Source organism: Leptidea sinapis, chromosome 25 (assembly GCF_905404315.1).
Source record: "Leptidea sinapis chromosome 25, ilLepSina1.1, whole genome shotgun sequence".
NCBI lineage: Eukaryota > Metazoa > Arthropoda > Insecta > Lepidoptera > Pieridae > Leptidea > Leptidea sinapis.
In genome coordinates, this window is record NC_066289.1 from 9,815,874 (window position 1) to 9,835,917 (window position 20,044).

Below are 20,044 nucleotides of genomic sequence, written 5' to 3' on the forward strand. Positions count from 1 at the left end.
AGATTAATTAATTAGATTGAATAAAAATACGCAATTATATTTAAATTTTTTAGTGCATATTATATCTATTAATTTGGAATAGTGTTTTTGAAGTTGGTTGTTTTTTTGTTTATTTTTTTTTTAATATTAAAAATGTGTTAGTTAACACAAGGCTAAGGACAAGAGTGGCTGACTGTTTACGACTTGTCAGTCAAAACCGGTTTTAGTCACAATATATTTGCTTATTTATTATATTTATATTATATGATCATTTATATGATGAATATGGATGTTTGTTTCCGAGTCATGGATGTTTATATGTATTTATGTATGTTTAAGTAAGTATATTGTATTAAATATATCGTTGTCTTGTACCCATAGTACAGGCTATGCCTAGTTTGGGACAAGATAATTTGTGTAAGAGTGTGTCAATATTATTATTATTATTATATATTATTTTTTATATTATTATCTTCTCTATCTTTCTGTATCTCAGTTAAAGATTTTCTTCTCGCGCGCTTTGTGCGTCTATTAACGTTAGTCGACGGTCGTTCCTAATCATATTAATCTATTTTTATAAAATGTTATATATAGGTACATACAGATATAGAACATACACATCTGTGCAGGTATAAATCAAAAACTTATTCGAGTATTTGATTCGTAACTAATTAAGTAGTATGAATTTGTGAAAAAAGTTTAAGTGCGCAACAGTGAAAATGGATGTAATTATTAATTATTTAATGGCATAAGCGATCCTCTTAAATCTGCTTAAGGACAAATAGGATAATTTAATTTAAAAGTTCTTTACCCCGTCGAACCTTTAATTGGAATCTCAGATAGACGGCCTTTACTACAACACCAATTTATTTTTTAAACCCTTCAAGTAATGAATACAATTTTATTGTTTTTTTTTGGTATATTATATTACATGTTATCTCAATGAATATTTTATTAAGGTTATTTTGTTGGAAGGAGTTTAGGGATTCATTTAAAAGTAATTGCTATTTATACTAACTTATACACTTTCTCAAAAGAGCCTTCGAATTCATATTACAACTTGGCCGAAAGCACATCATTCAACTTACAAAGATGGTTGCAGAAAAGTTGTATCGAAATCTGATAGGCATGTTATGTGCAAATCAAATTCTAACACATAACGTACACATACATAAACTCACGCCTTGTTCCCGTCGGGGTAGGCAGAGATAATAGAATGCCATTTGCTTCTATCCTTACAAACCTCACGCGCTTCCTCTACATTCATTACTCTTTTCATACATGCTCGCCGGTTGCGGGTGCTTCGGACCTCTCCTTTTCTCAAAACGTCCCCAATTTGGTCGACGAATGTTCTACGAGGTCTCCCGCGACCGACTTGCCCACACACACTTGCCTTATATATTATAAATTCTAACGTGTCCTTTTAAAATGGCTGTTAAAATTAAAACTCCCTTCAAATATCATTCTGCGTTTAATTCATAAATTAGATTTTTTAATTAATTTGCCAAATTTAAAAAAAAAATATTTATATAAAGCACTGTGTATCACTCGGGGGCAGGTTTGATTCCACTACGGTGTATTGAGGCACTTTACTTCATGTCGTATCTACAAATTGCATCCTCATAAGGAATCAATAACCCTCACATTCGTGTCAATCTCTCTCTAAAAATATACTGCGCTCGCATCACTTGTGAAGATTTTTTTACGATGATTATTTACTCTTTATATTGTAACATATGCAAGTACGTCGTAACGGTTTTTCCAAATCAAATCAAAATCAATTTATACAATTTGATTTAATAAACGACACTTATAATTCTCAAAAGTTATACTTTATACCATTTGCCACTAACTCGGAAGAGGTTGAGCTTTTACAAGCAAAAGTGGCTAGAAACTTATTGCCGCTCAAAACAACTTTTACAGCATCACCGTTTTACAATCTATCTAAATAATTAAGTAAAGCAATGAAAAAAAACTATGTCTAAAAAACCGACTTAAAAATATAAACAGTATAAAAAACTAAATTATTTAATTTATTACACCTCTTATACAAACTTTTAATATTTATAAAAAAACTATGTATGTACCTATTGATAGGTTGTAAGTCGGTACCTTAAGAACATATAAACTGAACTTGTGAACACGTAAATCGGTTTACAAATCTAAGCGTGTGGTGTACATACACAAAAAGAATACCAATCGAATTGAGAACCTCCCTTTTGAAGTCGGTTAAACATACTCAAACGTCAGATCCTTAATGACACGAGAAACTTAAAAAAATCAATGTAAATAAAAAAAAACATACGAGTAATCACTGAGTACAGTAGATCCATCAACATGCACTGTAAATAAATAAAGCATTATGCGAGGATTTTAGTAGCGATTACTGAAGATATATGACACGAACCTGAGTCCTGAGATGAAATTTCCTATTTTAACTATGGACGTGGAGCTTAGGCGAAAACCATACATAAACTAGTAGTGACTAGCTGGAATGTGATCACAAGAGACTTGCCTATACAGCTATCTTTATAGGTGGAGATTTAGTTTTATATAGAACATCTCACTTAGATTATTATTTTGGAAAATTTATATTAATATCTTTTAAAGGATGCATAAATCGTATGAAGCTAATCGTAGGCTCATAAAACTTGTTGAAGCATCCTTAAATAAAATGATCGAAATCAAAACCGTTTAGTACGAATAGGGGGAGTTTGATCTGATCGTAAGCCCACGCGATCTCCAGTTCAAGAGGAGTTCGAACTTTACAATTGCGTAAATAAAATTTATCTTGAGCAATAAATATTATTTCTTACGTACTTGAAACAGCATGACATCAAATTAGCTGCTCCTTTCGTAAGATGATACCAATTGTAATTTTGTGCCAAGCTTAAGATAAATGTTAAACAACATATTTACTTCATCAACATCATCATCATCAGCCGGAAGACGTCCACTCCTGGACAAAGGCCTCCCCCAAAGATTTCCACGACGATCGGTCCCGCGCTGTCCTCATCCAACGTATTCCGGCGATCTTGACCAGATCGTCGGTCCATCTTGTGGGGGGCCTACCAACACTGCGTCTTCCGGTACGTGGTCGCCATTCGAGGACTTTACTGCCGTAACATATTTACTTACGTAACTTTAAATATTAAATACATCTTTACACAGTATAAGACAAAGTCGCTTTATGCTGTCTATCTGTATAATCGCGTACTACTTCTAAAATTCAAATTCAAATTCAAATATTTTTATTCAAAATAGGATTTATAATCACTTATTGAACGTCAAAATCTACCACCCATTCAAAAGAGACTGCCTCAGACCTGAGAAGAATGGGCAGCACAATGGAGATTTTCCAATTTCATGCGGTTTTCACCCCCAGTTAGATAATTTTTTATGGAAGTTTTATGTATAATATCAAACCTAAATATTTTTTATAGTATAAGTAGAAACAATATTTTGCAACCAACCATTTTGCAATAAATTAGTTTAAATTTAAACTGCTTCAACTGTCTTTAAAGCGTTATTTCTATCCGAAAATTAATCTCAGTAACTCTCAAGTTGCGCCTAAAGAAGATTTACTTCAATAAAGTATTATCACTGCTTTCATTGCCAGCTTAAAATTCATCTGATAGACAATAGACATACCGCCAGTTGCAAAAACCATCCTTAAAGTAAATGTATCATTAAGGGTATGTTCCGATATGCACTGCGAGCACTGCACAGTGCTATCACTATAGAAAAATTCGTTACGTTATGGACTGCCAGTATACTGCCGCAGTACCCTAGGGAAATATATGACGTCATAAATCGCCGCCATATTCTACTGTGAGCACTGGCGTTTTCGAGCTAAGGTACTCGCAGTACTTTGATCACTTGATCAGTCAAAACCACTCGAGTGCCTAACTTTTACGCCTTATATTTTTAGTTTGACAGTACTGCAAATACAGGTTTGTTAATGAACTAGAAAACTTTAATACACTCATTAGAATGCTGCGTCAAAAAATGCGGCAGACAGTATACGGGATTGCGTTCTGTTTTAAATATTAACCAGTATAACTGGCTATAAAGGAACGGCTTCACAGTATACTAAATTGACGTCACAATGTACAGTGGTCGCAATGCATATCGGAACATACCTTAAATATAAAATCGTCACTTTATTTGTCATTTTGACAGTTAAAGAATGCATGTGATATAACGAAATATTAACTTTTAAAATGTATTCTGCAACTGGCCGTTAGTCATTAGTCCACAATATGATGTAATTCTCCTTTCTTCTGATTTTTAATTTTTTTTATTAAATTCATACAACTTTACTTTTTTTTTATGGAATAGGAGGACAAACGAGCGTACGGGTCACCTGTTGTTAAGTGATCACCGCCGCCCATACTCTCTTGCAACACCAGAGGAATCACAGGAGCGTTGCCGGCCTTTAAGGAAGGTGTACGCGCTTTTTCTGAAGGTACCCATGTCGTATCGTCCCGGAAACACCACACAAGGAAGTTCATTCCACAGCTTTGTAGTACGTGGAAGAAAGCTCCTTGTAAACCGCACTGTGGAGGACCGCCACACATCCAGATGGTGAGGATGATATCCTAACTTGTGGCGTGTCGTGCGAAGGTGGAATTCGGCGGCAGGAATTAGGTAAAACAGCTCTTCGGAACACTCCCCGTGATAAATGCGGTAGAAGACACACAATGAAGCGACGTCTCTACGCAACGCCAAGTGATCCAGCCGTTCACAGAGTACTGGGTCCCCGACAATTCGCGCTGCTCTGCGTTGCACGCGGTCAAATGGATCGAGCTGATACTGGGGTGCGCCAGACCAGAGATGACAGCAATACTCCATGTGTGGCCGGACCTGCGCTTTGTACAGCGCTAGAATGTGGGCCGGCTTGAAGTATTGCCGTGCTCTATTAATGACGCCCAGTTTCTTTGAAGCCAATTTGGCTTTGCCCTCCAGATGGCCACGGAATTGGCAATCGCTCGAGATTTCGAGACCCAGTATTCCGATACTAGGCGAGGCTTTTAGGGAAGTGTTGTCGAAGAGCGGTGATGCGACAAATGGGGTTTTTTTAGTGGTAAACGCGCAAACTTGAGTCTTCTGGGGGTTAAATTGGACAAGGTTCAATTTACCCCATTCCGCGACCTTCTCAAGAGAGGACTCGATAGAAGACACAAGTTTCTCCCGGCACTGGTCGACGATTTCCCGAGAGAGACGTGCATGGCCCGTGTATACGGCATCACCAGTGCTGTCATCTGCATAGCAATGAATGTTGGAGGTGTCCAACATATCATTGATATGCAGAAGAAACAGCGTGGGAGATAGCACACAGCCTTGGGGCACTCCAACATTCACGGGCTTCGGGTTCGAGCAATGTCCGTCGACAACGACCTGTATGCTGCGCCCAGTGAGGAAGCTGGAGGTCCACTTGCACAAGCTCTCGGGAAGCCCAAATGATGGAAGTTTAGAGAGAGTTTACTTATTCATTCCTAACTGTTTTCCCCGCCACCTATGAGATAGAGTCTGTTTTAGGCGTCCATTCTTTTTACGTGGTATCCCCAGTAGCCGTACTCCACGGACATCTTGCTTATAAGGTAATCCTCGACATCATAATATTTTCAATCACTTATTAGCTAGCTACTCGAATCTTGGATGGTCCAAGCTGTGGCTCAGAAACTAAATAAACGTCAAATGTGAAAGTTTGAGGAATGACAGGAGTTGAAATTGGAGTTATAGTTGAAAGTTCATATTCGAATTCATTTTCTTCCAATAACTTTGTCATTTGCATAATGTTGCTTCATGTTTTGCCAGAACAATGGAGGCGTACTGTTTATTCACAATAAAATTACAAATCAAAAATTTGTTAAGCATTTTGTTTTGATGAGAATCCGTCTCATGAGCATTGACGAACCCGGTTAACTTTGGAGCGCTGTAACAGCGTTTTAAATGAATGAAATAAAAAAAAAACACAGTGCAAAATTTTCCTCAAAAGATAGTCTGAGGTATTTTTTTATAAAATGTATAAAAAAAGTTGAGCAGCAAAAAAGATTTTTTTTTTAAATCTCACTATTTTGCTTATAACTTTTTTAATTTTTAATTTAGGGCAAAAAGTTATATAAATATATTTGTAGGCAAAACAATTTGCTACAAATTATGTCATTAAATACGAATTTTTTGTGAGACGCATATTTTCCGAGATATCGCGAAAAAAGTGTTTTCAACACTTTTTCCAAAATAGCGGCCGGGGGACAAGGGTGGCGACGCCACAAACTTGAGGTTAAGCTTCTATTGACCCCAACGACCCCACACATGTCCCAAAAATAAAAATGCGTCCTCAAAAAATGCAATATTCGGTCCTTAAATTGTAACATTTCAATGGATTATTCTACAACTGGCCGTTAGTCATTAGAACACAATATGATGATGAAAATGAAACTTGTTAAATTTTAATTCTAATATATATTAGCTAAAAGAACCATGATCATCCCATCAGCGGCCAAACAAAAAAAAAACATCAAAATCAGTCAATAATTTATTTTAATATAACAAGGGCAAACATGGTCGTTAACAATCGTTATTAGTGGCGAAGCGACCGCCTAAGTAATGTGTTAAATAATTAGTTGGTACAGACAGATAGACACTTCAGATCAAATCAAATCAAAATCACTTTTTTCATGTAGGTCAAGGAAATGACAATTATGAATGTCAAAATTTTTCTTTTCTTTTTATATTTTCCGGGACGATACGACATGGGTACCTTCAAAAAAAGCACGTACATCTTCCTTAAAGGCCGGCAACGCTCTTGTGATTCCTCTCGTGTTGCAAGAGAATGTGGGCGGCGGTGATCACTTAACACCAGGTGACCCGTACGCTCGTTTGTCCTCCTATTTCATAAAAAAAAAATTAATGCCACTTCGGAAAGGGTTGAGCTGACTTGAGAAGAAGTAACAAGAAACTTATTGCCACTCTTTTGAATCAACATATACAGCTTCATCTTTTTACATATCATTTCAGTTATAATATATTATGTAAAGTGATGCAATAAAAATACACAAACGTCAAACACTCAACGCCTTACACGAGTAGGAAAGTCAAAAAAATGTATATTAATGCGAAAACAAGACATAAAAACAAGTGTTATTGAATACAGTAGATGGGATTCATCAATCCACACACACCGTAAATAAATAAAGGTATTTTGCGATTCAGTATTATAACGCCCCTCTTTATACATCGGGGCTTAAAAGAGGAATACAATAGCTCCGTACATAATTAAAAAATAAAACTTCTTTTGACGGAATTATTTTTCACAACATGTTTATCTTATTCTCTTATCTTATTTTATTCAAATAATTTTATTCAAAATATCATAATATGACTTATTGAAAGTCAAAAACTATCACCCATTCGAAAAAGTATGCCTCAGACCTGAGAAAAACGGGCGTATCAAACGCAGCGGGCTTTTTTTTCATAAAGAAATGGTTACAATGTAATATTGTACAATAAAATTTATTATTTAACAGCCTGAGGGCGGTCAATCTGTGGTATCATTAAGAAAGTCATTTATGTTATAGTAACCTTTACCACGTCAAAATTATAAAGTAATTATCTAATATATAAAATTCTCATGTCGCGGTGTTTGTATTTAAGCTCCTTCGAAACGGCTTGACCGATTCTCATGAAATTTTGAGTGCATATTGGGTAGGTCTGAGAATCCGACAGAATCTATTTTTTATCCCCCAATATGTTAAGGGTGGTCCACACGATTTTTTTTTTTAATTTTTTGATATTTTAATTTAAATTTGTTTGATTATGAGTCAGCATTAAAAAAATACATACAACTTCAAATTTTCACCCATCTACGATCAACTTTTGTATCGCGATTTTAATATCGGCAATACAACGTTTGCTGGGTCAGCTAGTAATATTAATAAAATTTGATAGTAGCATCAAAGTTAACTACGGAATTGACAATATTTATCGACACATCGCATATGAAGTTCCTATAGTTTCATAACAATGTAAGCTAACAATGAAATATTACCTGTATCGCTTTCGCTACCAGTAGAGTAATTAATACACGGCGGCTTTGGTGTTATATTTGATAGGTGCCGGGCACAAACTTTGTTAATTAATAATAAGTCACGTGGAATCCTTCACATGGCCGGGCAAGGATACGCGTATTGTTCACTCCAACGATCTAGAAACTTCCATATCCAGTCACGTTTCAAACCCATTCATATCATTTTTATGTCATTAATTGCCCTACTATATAATGACTTGCCGAAAGATATATTTGAGGAAAAATCTTTTCCAAAATTTAAAGCCAAATTAAAAAATCACAATAGATAGATTGTTACCTTAGAACATAGCGTGTTTTAAATTTATTATTGTTTAGCTTTAAAGTCACCATAACTATAAAACTATAAAATTTATGTTTTCTTTTATATTTATTTAGAATCATTGTTCTCATGTACGTGAACTTTTGTTCTTTTTGAGAAATAAACTCTTTAAACCTAAACCTAATTCGATGAATTTCATCCGAAAGCCAAAAGCTCTTAATTTTCCGAAAATATGGTCGATTGAATAATTTAAACTAAGAATTTATATTGACAATTCAAAAGAGCTTAGTTCAAGCCCATTTGAATAAAGTTTACTTGACTTTGAAAGTTACAGTAATAAAATTACAATAAAATTTAAATCCGACTAAAATACGAATGAAATAATCATAAACCCATTGCGATACGTTCATCAGTAATTGCTTCATTTTATCCGAATAATAGTTATTTATGCAACTGTTGTGTAATAAGGGGTATTAAAACACGAATGTGGTTTCATCGTGATAATAGTATCACATGAGTGTTTTAATACCTAATTATCAACAGTTGCATACAAGACTTTATCTACACCCAGAATATGAATCCTCTGAAAGATTCTGGAACAGTTAGCTTACTGCTAACATTAAAACACCAGTCCTAGTAGTAACCTAATATCATTCATTACTGATTATATACAACTAAACTAAGTATTATGAAACAATTATTTGTTTTAGTAGTAATTTACATTTTATATAGTGCAATAATTAAAATTCACTCGAATATAATGTTCTTTTGCAGCGTTTAAAATGAATCGCTAATTTTTTGTAAACAAAACAATAAAAATATCAATGAAAAATGGTGGGGATTCGAATCTACTTTTTTTACGGCGCGCGACGTTCTGGTAGTGTGGAACGCGCGTAAAAGAAAATGTTCTTTTTTTAAAAATTCATACAGATACCACGCATCGAGCAATAAGAATGTGGCTGTCTGTTGAAACTCTTTGCGCATGAAGGGATCGAAAAAAAATCATAGGAGTGTTGTTATGAAATTCAGTACAACATTACAACACTCCTTTGGATGATGTAATGGTTATTAGAACATTGGGTGTTTTAATGTTGGCAATAAGCTAACTGTTTCAGAATCTTTAATAGAGGATTTAAAGCTTGGGTGTAGATAAATGAATGAAAATAATTGAACTGATGAAAATCAATGAAAACCATAACACGTTTTGAAGTTTTTGGTAATTTTTAGTATTTTGCTGACAATTTCATACTGTGTTTACACAAAAACTAAAATTTCTTTGCTTATTTTTATTTTATTGTACATTTTTAATAAAATATTTGTTTTCCGAATAAAATACGGTCAAACTAAATTCAGGCAACGTAGCAACTAGAAGTATTTATTTACATAATGTGTTAGTTGAATTTTGAACGAAGCTGATAAAACAATATTTATCCATAAAATTCTTGTTAATAGTTTTCGCAAGTCATAATTGAAACTTTCTAGAGATTAAAGAATTATTAAAATTACAACAAACATACAAAATCTTATTATATTTATATTAGGTAAACATAATGTTGCTAATATAGTTATAAGATTTGTTTTGTTGTTATAAACTTTTAACATACAAAATGTATAATATAAAATAAAAATTATAACAAGTTGCCGTTGGTTAGTGCGCCGCGACATATCCTCGTAGAGGTGCGTTTAACAAAAACGTATATTTTATAAACTGTGGTATGTTTACCAGTGGGAGGCTCCTTTGCACAGAATGCCGGCTAGATTATGGGTACCACAACGGCGCCTATTTCTGCCGTGAAGCAGTAAACTGTAAGCATTACTATGTTTCGGTCCGAAGGGCGCCGTAGCTAGAGAAATTACTGGGCAAATGAGACTTGACATCTTATATCTCTAGGTGAGGAACGCAGTTGTAGTGCCGCTCAGAATTTTTGGGTATTTCAAGAATCCTGAGCGGCACTGCATTGTAATGGGTAGGGCAATTAAAATCAGCTGAACGTCCTGCTCGTCTCGACCCTTATATCATAAAAAAAAATGTAAATTAAATTTCTATATTAATCCCAGAAGTGAGGTGAAGCACTTTATTGCTTATTATCAATATTATTCGAAAAGCATTAACTTTGATACATTCGGAATGCAATTATAAAGCCACAACCAACAAAAATATTCAAGTAGGTAATATCGTCTTATTTTTATATGCTTAAATCAGCTTCATAATATTTTCCAGCTATATAATATATTCTTTTGTGTATGTAACAGACGGAGCCAACGCGAAGTGCTTAAAGTCCTCCGGTTTACTTGAAAAGTTTATACGTTTCAAAGACATAGAAATATACAATGTTATCATAATTTTGGTATTGCATCTTAAACTGACAATAGTTCCTCACCAGGAAAAAAAATCGACTTCTCTATTTATTAGACCACTACTTAATTATAATATAAAAGGCTCACTGCGCTCTATATTATGGATGGTATGATCACAGACAATTTAAAAATTATTTTCTCTTTTTTAAAGCATAAAGTGTTAAAAGTTAAAATTAGATTGTCTAATTTAAACATTAAAAGACCACTAGTGGGAGGCTCCTACCAGTGGGAGGCTCCTACCAGTGGGAGGCTCCTTTGCACAGGAAGCCGGCTAGATTATGGATACCACAACGGCGCCTATTTCTGCCGTGAAGCAGTAATTTGTAAGCATTACTGTGTTTCGGTCCGAAGGGCGCCGTAGCTAGTGAAATTACTGGGCAAATGAGACTTAACATTTTATGTCTCAAGGTGACGAGCGCAATTGTACTGCCGCTCAGAATTTTTGGACTTTTCAAGAATCCTGAGCGGCACTGCATTGTAATGGGTAGGGCGTAAATTGGTTTTCAAATAAAAGTACCTACATTTTAAAAGATTAAAACCAACAAAAATCGCACTAACTTACTTTGAATTTTCTACAAAAAACCGCCTTTCATCCCTTTAAAAAGTATTTCTATTCTAACATACATTAATCACACATTTTTATCACATTACAAGCAAAGAAAATATTTACAATTCATATGCACACGTCCCAACAGTTTGCGAAGCGGCATTATATATAAAATAATAGTTTAAATAAAAGAAACTACAAAAGATAAAAAAAAGCACAAATTCTCTTTGGTATTCGAAAATTTCCTTATATTAGATAAATCGGTTTAAGATAATGGTTGAAATTTAAATTTAACATCATTTCCTGCCTTATCGACGATAGATGAAAATTATATAAATAATTAACTAAAATCGTATTAAGCCAATTGAAAAATGGAATAATTTTATCAAATTAACGTATTCCCATCAGTTCTCGATAAATCTACGAAGCTTGAAGGAAATCTGACGACAATGAGTCGGTTACAAACAAATAAACATACAGGTGAAGCTAATAAAAAGCATGTAAAAAGTTCAACGATAGTATCTAACTGTAATACTTTCAGTTATTCCAAAATAAATCTTCAATAAAAGGTCTATGAAGCTAGTAAAACTCACCAAAACTTCGTACACCAGAACACAATAAATTCACATCACAAAGTTTTCAGAATCAAGTTTCGTTCCAATCCGTGGATTCTAGTACAGTTTGTTATGGTTACGTTTGTCAGATACGCGCTCTACGTCGCAACTGGTTGGCAATTCTCGAGCCGCCCGCCCGCCCAGATCTTATCTCGGGTTAAAGGGCTAAGTGTTAGGCGAACAGCGGTCGGTAAACAATTCTTAATAACATGTTTGTTTTGGCTTTTCGATATATTGCATCGTTGTTATTGAAACACGCATATATTTTATTTTATTAAAGAATCTTTTCAAATTCAATTAAACTTTATTCAATTAGCGCTTTTGAAAAGTCAATTTAAATATTTCTTTTAAATTACTATATATGTTCGGAAAACGTTGAGATTGTGAGAATAACATACAAGAAACTCACTCGGCCACTCTTTTCAATCAGATAGAGTATTTTACAATGGCTGTAATACACATAACAAATTAGTTTGTAAGGTGCTGCATTCAATATAATATGAATCGATTTGAAATAACATAAATTATTTCATAAAAAATATAAAAGATAAATATTAGTATAATAAAGTGTTATATGTAATATAAATTAATATATAAATATGTAATATATAAGGGAACTTGTAAATAAAGGTAGGATTTCTCTGAAATATGTAAGAACTCAGGATCAGGTGTCGGATATGTTCACTAAAGCGTTATCTAAAGATTTGTTACATAAGTTTTCATGTATGTGTGGTATGTCCACCTGATAGTACCTATTGCTTTTATGTTGTCTATTGTTATCTACTTAAAGAAAATTTTCTGGTTTGTTGAAAAATTGTAACTTGGTGTAAGCTTTCCATTCGTTAAAGTTAATTAAAAGTTTGAATAAAGTAAGCATTGAAGGGTGGTGTTAAAATATGTCTATAAAACAGTACTTGTTCTCTGTACGCATACTGTTTAATCTACGTCATAACTTTAGTCTTTGTCAGAGCATAGACAATGCATACTTTATAGAATCTGTTCTCTCTTTGCCCTTCACCGTAATGGAAGCTACACAAAGATCACGAAACGCTTGTTAAATAAGTTGTAATTAAAAATACATCTTGCATAAAACCAGTTTACTAATTTCAATCCTAATAGTAACAATATACGATGGATCCATCAACGTTCAGATCTTTAATTAATTGTTTGTGTAAGCATGCTTCGTGAACATGATGGTCGTGATTACTGTCACAATTTGTAATTGGATCCAATCAATCCAAAATACGATCATTTATTAACAATAACAGGTCGACCTGTCACCACAGGCAGCACCCGTTCACGAGTTGACGCATGGACCAGCCGTCGCACCCTTCTTCGTCTTTTAAACGGGCTACCGATCTCTAATGGAATATGTAATATTGTCAAATATTAATCTAGCATATGGCTTGGTGTCGCATGTGACAAAACGGAACCTAAAAGGAAAAGTTGGTAGGCCGAAAATGATGAGCAGGTTATTATGAGCACATTATGGTATCGATAACAGTCGCGGGTAATCGCTGGAAGGAAACAGCGGCGATTATAGAATAAGATTTAGTACGCTTAACCCACATGGGATCCTTCTCTGTTCTATGAATTTTTGATTAAAAATTGAGTTGCTGTTAAGAGTTGTAATAAATTAAGCCTAAATACATGGCAATTTAATATCTAGAGCACTTATAGCTTATAAATATCTATCGTAAACGGAAAAGTATTCTTGATAATATAATTAAGTGGCACATAAGTGAATTTGCCAGAAAGTGTCATAACCATAAGTTAACTCCAAGAACAGACATAAACTTATTTAGTTAGTAAGTCTGTGGGGCGATGTATATGCTTTTACAACAAGATCCCACAAAATGTTCAAAACAAAAGTATTACGTTATTCAAAATAATTGTTAGAAAACGTTTGTGTGGTAAAGGTTACTATATCATAAATTACTTTCTTAATGATACCACAGATTAGGAATGGAGTGACCACCCTCAGGCTATTAAATAATAAGTTTAATCTTACAATATTACATTGTAAACATATTTATTCGATGAAAAAAAAAGCCCGCTGAGTTTGTTGCGGCCATTCTTGTCAGGTCTGAGGCATTCATTTTGGAATGGGTGGTAGTTTTTGACTTTCATAACATAAGTGATGTCACATCCTATTTTGAATAAAAATATTTGAATTTGAATTTTGAATTTATTGTAACGTAGGCGAAACTTCTAGATGTTTTTAATAATACTTGTCGATCTTGTCATACAAACACAGTCTTCTATTTTAAGTAATTAAAAGTTTAACAAAACAGTTTAAATGCTGTATTAGAAGTGAAAATGATTATGTTGCCGGAAACTTTATTTATTAATTGTCGCTTTATAGTACAATGCACTTGGAATACCTTTATTCTATAAGTTTTATCCCTAAAAAACCCCAAAAATTCCTATTATAGTGATTACGGCTTCATCAACTTCGAATCCCTGACCTTTTTAAAATGACCCTTTTACCTTGGAAATACATAAAAACTACTACTACGAAGCCAGCACCTGTATTTGTAGCCATAGCAACAACGGACTTGTAAGCCGGGGAATTATCTTGGTGGTACAAAATAATTTCTGTTAGTTTTCCTCGCCCTTGGATGATTTGTACGTCTAGATAGTCTCTTTCTGTTAGACAACCGATAAAAACAGGCCAGGTTTAATGCTTTAGTTTGCGTGACAAGCTACGTCTTACACTCGCGATTTGTATGACACTTTGTGTTAGTGTGCGTGCGTTGTTCAAAATAGAAGTTAACTCTAAACTCAATTTTGTTTTGACGTTTTCACAGCTGTCGTAGTCTATCTAGATTCTAGACGAATAATTAATGATCTAAGGCCTTGCCGTTTTTCACGTATTTTGTTACGCAGTTTTATATATGTTCTGCAGTATCAACTAGTAGCAGCTCCATGGTCGATATTTAAGCATGAATAGGGTGTTTACCATCCAGAAAATGATTGTATTGAACGAGACTAAGATGTCAAGCTTGGGTATGTGATTGCTCGTTCAAGTATAGGAGTATGATCAGTCAGAGCAAAATTTACCAAAGTTGTTTTAATACTAGAATAATTTTTATATTAACCTACTAATTACCCCCCACAAGATGGACCGACGATCTGGTCAAGATGGCCGGAATACGTCGTATGAGGGCAGCACAGGACCAATCGTCGTGGAGGTCTTTGGGGGAGGCATTTCCTTGTCGATTAATTCAAACAAAAGAAACTTTGATTCCAAAACCACTTCAAAAATCAATTATATATAATTTTGTAGTTGATTGTGAAAAGTAAAGGAACATAAATGAATTTAATTTGTAATTTCTCATACTGGTTTCTGCCCAACTGTTTTTTTTTAATTAAGTAGGTACTTAAGTCATCAACACATTCGAGTATTTTTGATACCAGATAGCAGAGATTGCCAACGCGAACGAGTTTTACGCCACTTCTGATAAAGATCAACGTAACAACATAACTTGGCGTTCATATAAAGGTAACAATAATAGCTAAAGGAAATCGCACAGCCACTTTGTAGAATCAGAAACTGATTGCAGTATTCCCGAACCGAAATCAACTAAGGGCCGAAATCAAGGTTAAAGGCCGGTTACATATCTGTTGACCCCTGATGCTGCGGGTGTCCATGAGCGGTTACATCATAGTTTTTTATTCGGTTTATGAAAATTCGGGTCAAGAACATAAAATATTTTTAAGCAATCTTTATATTTTTTCTGTTTCTTATAGATATGCTGATAAACATAACTGCGCTGAAGAAAAATTTTGGTTATTTAAAATATTATTTCAAACAAAAGAAACTTTATAACTATACTTTTACGCAAGTTGCAGGAACTAGGGATTCGTGGTGATCTTCGTTGGATGGAGTCTTACCTGTACAATCGTTCGCAAGCTGTGGTCTTGGCTGGGCATCGTTCTGACCTTGTGGATGTTCCTTCTGGAGTTCCGCAAGGGTCAATTTTGGGACCATTACTATATTTATCTTATTTATATGATATTGGCGACTATTTCCAGTTTGCTAAATTTCTTATGTATGCTGACGACACTAAAATTTACGCTCGCATTAAGACTGAAATAGATTCAATAAACCTTCAGAGTGATTTAATCAGACTGTGTGACTATTATCATGACAACCGTATTGGAGTCAATGTAACTAAATGTTTTCAAATCACCTTTACGCGAAAAAGAAATAAATTAGAATACCGATACACATTACTTGATGTTCCTTTAACACGAACGAATAGCATTAGGGACTTAGGAATAGTGTTTGATACAAAAATGTCAATGTCAGATCACATTGCTGCAATAACTGAAAAAGCTTACAGGAATCTAGGTTTCGTTATACGTGTAAGTCAACCTTTTTCAGGTTTAGAGTGTATAAAAGTTCTTTATTTCTCATATGTTCGTAGCGTCTTAGAATACTGCTGTAATATCTGGAACCCATACTATAGGATATATATCGATGAAAGAGAGAATATACAATCAAAATTTGTAAAGGTATTAGAATATCGCCTTCAGCATTATGGTTCTAGTTATGAGGAATCCTGTAGCCACCATAAATTAATGCAATTAAAAGACCGGCGAACTTTACTAGATATGTTATTTCTGTATGACGTGTGCAACAACAAAATTGACTGCCCCGAACTTACATCTTCATTCATGCAATTTAGAATCCCGATTAAGCCTACAAGGCATACCACCCTTTTTAATGTCCCAATTACTCACTCTATTTATGCACAGAATTCGGTGGTCTGCCGTACCCTTAGCTGCTATAATAAACATTTCTTACCAACAGATATATTCGTCCATACTAAAAGCTCTTTCAAAAAGGAAATCATTTTAAGTATACTGTAATCGAAGAGTTGAAAACGACTTAAGACATACGCACATACACTCATACGCACATACACTCATACACACATACACTCATACACACATACACTCATACATATTTATTAGTTAATTATTTTTTATTTTGATTTAATCATAGTTTAATTAGAGCGTTAAATGTTATACCATAAATAGTGTGAACCTGTAATTGGCAGTCGGCCATCGCATAATATTTTTGTTATTAGTTTAATTTTTGTGTGCTGTTGGTTCAATAATAAAAAAAAAAAACTTTTATTCCAAAAACACTTTAAAAATCAATTTTAAATAATATTGTAGCTGATTGTGAAAAGTACAGGAGCATACATGAATTTAATTTGTAATTTCTCATATAGTATTTTTATTTCTCCATACAATATTTTTTATCCGAACACACCGTTGCATCAAAAGACTATTTATTTCCAACATAACACTTTTGAAATTCTTAATAATTAAATTACTTTTAGCTCTTTAATAACTTTTAATTAAAATAAAACAAATTTTATAACTATATTTACAATACTATGACTACATAAAATTAAAACTATCAATACGTGGAAGCGTACCAAGAATACTGGCAGCATTTCCGCGTTGGATAGCTAGGCTGATCCGTTGACCGAAATAGTTGCGAGCTCTTGGGCTTCCAGTACCTTGGCTACCAGTACTGTTATTATTGAGGCGCGAAGATAGTATTCTGAAAATTCTCCGCGCCTCTGGACCCCATTAGATTACTTGTAGTAAAAACTATGTAACGAGGAAGTGTACGAAGAATACTGGCAGTCTATCCAGACCGGCTGATCCGTTGATTTTAAGTAAATAAGATTTATGGGTGATAATATTTTCATTGACACTATTTTTTATAAGGAATCACTAATTTATATGGTAATAAATGAATTTGAATGTACGACATATAATTTAGTACACCTATTAATTAACCATGTTTGACGCAAAAATAAAGAATTATTAATTACGGCCGGAATAGCTGCCAGCGCTTGGGTTTCCTGTAGCCAAATTGAGACGCGTAGACAGCACTTTATACATTCTCCTCCGGACCGTCTCTCGACACCTAATTGCATTAGATATTGATAATCAATAATTACAATTATATTCAATCTGAATTTTCTTGCTAAAGATGTTACTTACTGTTAATTTGAATTTGGTAAAATTACTCCCCCTAATATCGTTTTTGAAACTTTTCTCGCTCACAGCTCACGTCTTGAGGATTATATGTCTGCGTCCCCTGAGGTACTCCTATTGTCGTCAATTGTTTCACTTGGTGGTCCCGTAAACACAGCTTAATGATCACCCCACAACTGTTGCACTAGCTTTAAAGGTCAAACTGTTGGCCTTAAAATTATACTTACATACATAAGATCTTCATCCAGTCTTCTTGGAAAACTGCTTTGTTTTTTAACCATCATACAAGTAGCAAATGGTCCATCTTTATTCCTCTCGTCTTACTTATTGCGGCGTCTTACCTCAAGAAGAAGCTTACTAGAAAAGTAAGTTCATGCATCCATATTATGGCGTGATAATATTAATTATTTACTGGCGACTAGTTGTAAGGAGACACGTTATTTCTTTGATATATAGCTAGTGCCATACTTATGTATACTCTTATTTATAGTACAGTACTCTTATGTATATATATACCTATATATACTAGCTGACCCGGCAAACGTTGTTTTGCCATATAAATTGTATTGATCTTGTGCTTGCTAGTTGATAAGAGATGGCGCTAGTTGTATTCATTAGTAACAATCACACTTCTTAAAAGAAAAATATAAATATTTTGTATAATTCACACTATAGTTTTATAAATTATAGCCTATTTGTTATTCTGGTGTGTAAGCTATATTATTGTAAAGTTTCATCAAAATCTATTCAGAAGATTTTGCGTTAAAGAAGTTCAAACATACATCCAGACATAGAAACTTTCACATTTATAATATTAGTACGATATATATATATATATATATCGTACTCGTACGTATAAGAAGCCTCCCACTGGTATATACACATGTATATATACTATACATGGCACTGGATGCCGGCTAGATTATGGGTAAATGAGACAAACGGGCAAATGAGACTTAACATCTTATGTCTCAATGTGACGAGCGTAATTGTACTTCCGCTCAGAATTTATGGGTTTTAAAGAATCCTGAGTGGCACGGCATTGTAATCGGCAGGGCATATCAATAACCATCCGCTGAACGTCTTGCTCGTCTCAACCTTTATTCTCATAAAAAATTGTTGGGTATCTTTCTTAAGGTATTTTTCTGTGAGCTCTCTTCTAATTCTGAGGTGATAAATCTTCTGCATTAGATACTCGAGAGAAACTGAAGCATGTCGGGTTCGAATAGGTGTTTATAATGTTATAAACATATTATGTAATTGTAAATAATAAACAGAGCTTATATAATTCGTACATTCAATGATAACATTTTGTTATCTCATGAATTTAAGCCAATTATATTACACCTCTAATTAATCTTAATTATCGTCCAGAACAGTAAAGGCTGTTTAATAATTATTACATTGTGAGAAAATTTTATAAAAACAAAAGAAGCCCACTGAGTTTCTTGCGCCCGTTTTTTGCAGGTTTTTTTTCCGCCGGGTGGTTTTATAACAATTTATGGTTTAACATCGGTTTATGGTATAAATTATATATATACTAGCTGACCCGACTGACGTTGTTCTGTACAATATAATAAATAAAATACTGTTTTTTTTTTGTGAATTTGTCAATCATATTTGATAACATCAAGAATTATTTCGTAACATATGCAAGGAGCATTGGAGTTGTTAAAATGAAATTGTTTCACAGCAGAACTGTCAAACTGTGCGTCAATAAATTCTCTCATAGAAAATATGTCCACACAAAACAAATATTGGAAATAAAAATAATTATGGGTCTCAAATCTAAATAAAAACTATCCTATCTCTCAAGATGGACTAAACTGCACTCCATGAAGTAATTCACACTTAAATCCGTTCATTAGTTTAGGATTCCATCGAGGACAAACAACGTGTCACGTAATTTATATATATTAAGATAATAACTAACCATAACTCAAAATATAACACGGTTACAATCCTTGGACGTTCAACCGTAGTTCACTAAGTCTTGTTAAAATTTAAAGTTTATTGAACTAGTGTTCAAACAAAACCTTGTGATTATTGAATTGGAAAATTGTAAAGGTTCTCAATGTTTGTAGCCGGATTAATTATTATCGATGCTCGTAGAAGACGCGCAATTAATGTGCAGCCATGTACTATTATTCAGTTAATGTCATTGTATA

At 33.9% G+C, this 20,044-nt stretch overlaps 1 protein-coding gene across 1 annotated transcript in view; it reads right to left on the reverse strand.

The window, feature by feature from the left end:
• LOC126972178 (adipokinetic hormone/corazonin-related peptide receptor variant I-like) overlaps positions 1–11,952 on the reverse strand; it is a 97,568-nt gene extending 85,616 nt beyond the window's left edge. The window contains exon 1 of the mRNA XM_050818805.1: positions 11,829–11,952. The gene's annotated coding sequence lies outside the window, so the exon portion shown is untranslated. The remainder of the gene's footprint in view (positions 1–11,828) is intronic.
• Positions 11,953–20,044: the final 8,092 nt, after the last annotated feature.